Source organism: Dermacentor variabilis, chromosome 3 (assembly GCF_050947875.1).
Source record: "Dermacentor variabilis isolate Ectoservices chromosome 3, ASM5094787v1, whole genome shotgun sequence".
NCBI lineage: Eukaryota > Metazoa > Arthropoda > Arachnida > Ixodida > Ixodidae > Dermacentor > Dermacentor variabilis.
Window position 1 is genome coordinate 20,011,501 of NC_134570.1, and position 6,000 is coordinate 20,017,500.

Here is a 6,000-nt window from a genome sequence, read left to right on the forward strand (position 1 = left end):
ATAGCGGTGGAAGCCCTTCGCGTATACACGTAGCACATCCATAACAGTTCTGTGCTCCTTCAGCACATGATGTGAACGCCTGTGATCGGTACGCCTTTTCTGTTACCTGCTTCCTCTTATTTTTCTTCTGTTCTTTTCCTTTGTTCCTTTTTTTCTCCTCTCACTTTTTGTCGTCTTTACAACCTCTATATCCCCCCACCCCAGCGCAGGGTAGCAGACCGGAAATGCCTCTGCTCAACCTCCCTGCCTTTTCTCTCTCTCCCAGCACATGATAGTAAGCATCGTCAGGCCCCATCTGCTAAAGCATGACTACATTAGAACGGTTTAGCACGTACGGCCAGCGCCCTTTGACGCATGCAGTGTGTATGCTAACTGCGTAAGTACGTGCACGGTACATTGCAGCAGGCAGCTCGCTCCGGCACAGAGCTGGCGGTATACGTTAAGAGAGCTTTAGAGGGAGATCAACTTTGCAAACGACTCTTCGCCCGAGACGTTTGTGAACGGTTCACTTACAGTAAAGAGACATTAGCGTACACAATAAATTGAGTGGCAGCACTGATAATGCGAATGCAAAACCCAAACCTGGGGCCCATCGTAAGCATTGCAAACAATACTCGGAAGCTAACTTTTGGTCCAGAAGAACTTCACCTAGTTGGTGTTTACTGCATATCATACCGCCCGTGTTGTTTATGTGTTATCTCCCGCTGTCCCCGTCTTTATTTCAGTCAATATGATATGCACTAATTTTTGGTCCGCTATCATTGCCTGTGGCAGATATATCGCTATTCAGCTGAATTACTTGTGCAAGCGGACATTACTTGCACTAGCCGCAACGAATAATAAGCAAAATAAAATACGTTTTACTGACCGAGGCCTATATAACGTGAAGAAATAGTACTCATAATTGGCGAAGCGCCTGTAACTTTTCTCTGATCCTCCCACTTCCTCCCCTTTCTTTGAAAATGAACGTCTCGGTGTTATAGCATTCACAGGCAATAAATTGTAAATGCGGCACAAGAAATGGCGAGCTGACGATGATAATCATCTATTCCGGATCTGTGTGGAGGCTCTAAGCTGCCTCTTGTCCTCGCATCTCTTTCATCATGCCTTGGCTTTACCCCGATGACGAGATATGCTAATGTTGAATTCCAATGGCGGAGTCAGAGCAGCCGACGTACTCCGCGAGCGAGCACGCGACTCTGGCGCAGAGCAACGCCTCCAAATCCGCGAGTGGAACACAACCTGCGCCGCCGGAGCAAGGCGGAAACGGAACTTGTATCGCCGAGCTACCCAGGATACCTTGCGTGTTGTCACTTCCTTCCGCTGTTTGCTCCCACCACCACCGCCGCACCGGTCACTTCTATAGTGTACTAGAATAATGTCCTAGTACACTATAGTCACTTCTCTCTTCAGCGCCGTTCGCCTGTAATTTTTTTTTTTTTAAGCGCGGAATGGATATCTCGCCAAGCGTGCAGCAGCTTTTGCTTCCTCGCGAGTCGTGACCGGTGGCGCCTCCCAGCAGACAAACGTGGTAAAGGAAATACGTCACGCAGAGTTCCGGTCCTCTCCGCCGATTTTGGCGGAACATCTTTTTCTGCTCCACGAAATGACTCCCGCTCTGAATCGACTCCGACTCTCTCATTGGAACACCTTACTCCCGCTCTCACTCCGTCATTGGAACAAACTTGCTCCGAAACGAGCAGAAAAACTTGCTCCGACTCCGCCATTGGAATTCAGCATAACACATTTAGATATAATCGTTTACGCGGCCGGGCCTCCTGCTTAATCGACCTGTAAGCGGTTACTCTGCACATGCAACGTACATATGTGCGTTGAAAAAAGAATGTATACATTATTCCATAAGCGTGAGCTGACGCGATGTAAATGCAGTGGTAACCAGCAGTGGGGGTGTATGTATCGAGCGTCGCCAGTCGAATATACATCTATGGAATGGCCGATTCCAAAACCAGTTATATGAGACAAGAGACGGCCAGTTTGTACGACGTAGACGTGAGGATCAACGCTGGTGGCGCCATCTTGCGATGGTGGGTTCAACCAGAGCGCACAGGAGTAGTAGAGCACTGAGCCGGCTGACGGGACTGTTTGCTAATTAACTGCAGCGGCGTAAATGAAGCAAAGTAATATATGGTTAATATTTTCTTTTCCGTAGACGCGAACAGTCATGCAAACCCGAACGTATGTGACATATTGTGGCTAAACAAATCGCCACAAGGTGTCTTTGCCAGCGCCGCCGCAGTATAGTTACTCTCATATACTCTATGCTGCAGCGGCCGTCCAGTCCTCCAGTGTTCCGATTCTCCGTAGCATACCGATAGCATACGATAACCTAACGATACGATACGATAACATACGATAGCATACCGCCTGGTTATAAATAGCACAAGTTAGCTTATCCATAAATGTATTAGCTTTCACGGAACACCGGGTTACCGGAGACGCATGCCGCATGCAGCAACAACGCTGATAGAGACACCTTGCGACGCTTTCTACAACCACAGCGCGTTAGACAAAAACTCCCCAGCCTGTCTAGGACGTATTGTTCAGACAAGTTTTCGAGTTATCGGGGCGTTATAGAAGAAAAACTAAAAGGCTGTGTTTAATGATTACGTAGCTGCCAAAATTTTACACCAGTAGCTAAGTAGAATATACTTGGTTTCTGTATTTATATTAATGGACGCCGCCAGAAGGCACCATCAAAACGGCCGCCCTATATAAAGCCCGCTCACGTTTACGTTAACCTGGTGCTCCGCAAAGGGCAATGCTTTTACGAGCACTCAATGAATGAATGAATCAATCAATATTTATTTCCATGAGAAAATACAAGGAGAGAGGTGGCCACAAAAAGCTGCTATTTTGAGCAGCTTGACGGGGCAGCCACCCCCACACTGACAGCACAAGCGGGCACAAGGAAACTTATGAATCATACACAGGCTTTGGGACAAAAGAGGGCGGAAACACTCAATATGGACCATGAGATACTACAAATACTCGCTACAACAAGGCAATTAACACAAACGTTTGTTACTGCACCGCTCACAATTTCGGGCCTTAAATCCCACCTGTTTTTCAACCACTGTCAATGTTCGACGACTATTTGACTGAGCACACCTTTCTGCACTTCGTTGGTGCTTTCTGCGATTTGACGAACATAACTGAAGTCCATCTAGGTTCCCCTTTTTCTTATTCTTCTTCTTGTATTACTGCGCTGTGATAATACTTCTTCGCGTTAAATACGACGAAGCTCGATACAGAGCAGAGCTTTCGCCCAATGTGCACACAAGCCATAACAGTTCTTTTCAGGCTCGCTAAAGTAGCTCGCTAAAGTAGCTCGCCTCAAGTTCCGTCACCGGTTTACCTTCGTTATATAAGCGAAAAGGGAAACATCAAGCACGGACGCTGACTGCCACTCCTAACATCTCTGCTCCAGTCAGTGCAAATGTGCAAGGTAAACAAAACGGGGGCAGCGTGAGTAACGGAGCCCGAAAAGCGCTCTCCTCTTCAGCAAAAGAACAAACACAACGCGGAGGAGGCGGCCTATGCGTCGAAGGAAAGAACAACCAAGCTTCGTCAAAACAGCGAGCCCGCGCGACAGACCCTCCCCCTGCGCGAGGTGCACAGAAAAAGGTGGCGTCCGTGTGCGCACAGCTGAGTGTATACGCAGAGACTGCACGCCATCGGTCGAAGGGCTCGCGTCGCTTTCACCGACGTGCGGCTCCACCGTGACGGCTCAGCAAGAGCGAGAGCGCCTTGCCGCCACCGTGTGCGCACGCGCACTCAACGAAGTAAACACACACAATCGAACACGGCAGGGAAAGAAAAAGCGAAGGTGCGTGTTGCTGGGGGGGAGGGCTAGAACACCTTTACGACGAAGCTGCTCAGCCAAAACCTACTTACGAATAAAAGAAAGAAAATAAAGAAAAAAAAACACTCTCAGCGTTCTGAAACGTGCAAGAAATGCCAGCAGGTGATATCATATGAAGCCAACAGACAATGATACCAAGGACAACACAGGGGAAATTACTTGTACTTACCAATTGAACTACAGAAATGATACATTAACGCAGATGAAACAGGATCAGAAAAACTTGCCGCAAGTGGGGAACGATCCCACGTCTTCGCATTGCGCATGCAATGCTCTACCAATGGAGTTACCGCGCCGCCGTTTCTCCATCCATTTTCTTGGGTATTTATGTTTTACTACAAGAACTAACCTCGGGAGTGTTAGCCAGCGCCGCCACTCACAAACTTTGGCGGCGGATGTGGAACAGCCTTTCTGCCGTAAGCGTCGCGAGTACGTGATCTTTTTTGGGTGAAGGCAACTGGTCAATAAACTCACACATGCTACCTGAAGACATCAATGTTGCTGCATTCGAGACCCTCGTTATGTAATGAACGAGGGTCTCGGTGATAACAAGTAATATATGGCGCAACGGAACGGTGCATGAGAAGTTGGCGGTTTCAGTCAGCACGAATCGGGCCAAACAAACACGTTTTCTGCGAAATAATATCTATCTATCTATCTATCTATCTATCTATCTATCTATCTATCTATCTATCTATCTATCTATCTATCTATCTATCTATCTATCTATCTATCTATCTATCTATCTGATTACCCAAACGAGCGTTGCATTTACTTGTCACTTAATACACACAAACGTCGCTGTTCGAATGGTCCTAAATTGTTTCGTGGGAGCAAAAAATGCCGTGTTAAGATTAAATGTCGAGCACGGAGTATAGATGAACTATGAAGTTTGACACCCTCCAAAAAATCCCGCGCCCCAAGCGTAAATACGTTTTCCCTTTCCTCACTATACACGTTCATGTTGATGTCGCGAGTACATTATATGCTGCCTGCGTTCAACGCTTGAGGATTTATATGAGTAGCACCACTAACAAAAGCGAACGCTTGGTGTGTTTGTTGAATGGTTCGAACACCAACTTCGCGCGCGTAAACAGACTGACCGAAGCGTCGGCCTGTGGTTGACTCGTCTGCCTCGCTGACGTTGGCTTGAATGACGTTAACCACGCGGCTCGCATTTTTTTTTTTTTTTTTTAGGAAACAAACCAGTAGGTTATGTCGGTGACGCTTGACTGGGCCGGCGTATATACAGGATGCCCCACGTAACTTGAGCCCTACATTAAATATATGCAAATTCTACGAAGCTGGACAGAACCAAGGTAATGATGTTTGCGTCGCTTGTATAGTTTTCCATCAGTAGTTGTTCCGAAACGAAGACGAAAAATAAGAAATATAAAACTTAATAAAGCTGGTTTATTTCGCTATAACATTGTTTTCTACGATTAGTGCATGTCCGTGCTCTTTAATATTCCACAAACAAGAGGATGGGCGTGAAATAACACAATTAAGTTCTCTTACGTAGCTTCATGTTGCAAATCTGTAGCTGCTGTGACAATATTACGTGTCATTTTTAGAAATCTGTGGTGAAGACAGCAGTTCATCGGACGAAAATTGCAATTGGTAAAAGCCGACAAGAGCCATGGGCACACCAAAGCAAATAAAAACTTTTTTTTAAGTGTACTGCACAAGCTCTATACAGCAAATACATAAGGGCTCTTGTTTGCCAATTCTATGAAATGAATTATTTCAGCGGGACACACATTAAACTGCAAGTTACAAGCGTCGCTGTTTTTTGCAGCCTCGCGTCGTGCATCACCGCATTTCGACGATAGCAACGCCGCTCATACCACTCACCTGGCCAAGGTCTTTATTATGCATTAAACGATATGTCTTGTTTGTACAACAAGCGGCCCCTGCGCACTGTTTGATCATATTAGCTGAACAGTGCCGCTTGTCTCATTGCTTCTCCTAACTTGCGAAAATGCGGTGTTTTTAGCTGATGACACGTTTCAATTAATTTTTACAGTTTGTTCTTGCAGACCGATATGCTACCTTGACGAAATTTGGGTCAATGCCGGCCACACAAAGAAAAAAGTATGTGAGGGCGTGAACGTCAC

At 46.5% G+C, this 6,000-nt stretch overlaps 1 protein-coding gene across 11 annotated transcripts in view; it reads right to left on the bottom strand.

Moving 5' to 3' along the window:
- LOC142575238 (transducin-like enhancer protein 4) overlaps positions 1-6,000 on the bottom strand; it is a 114,765-nt gene that overhangs the window by 44,309 nt on the left and 64,456 nt on the right. The gene's annotated exons all lie outside the window — the stretch shown is intronic.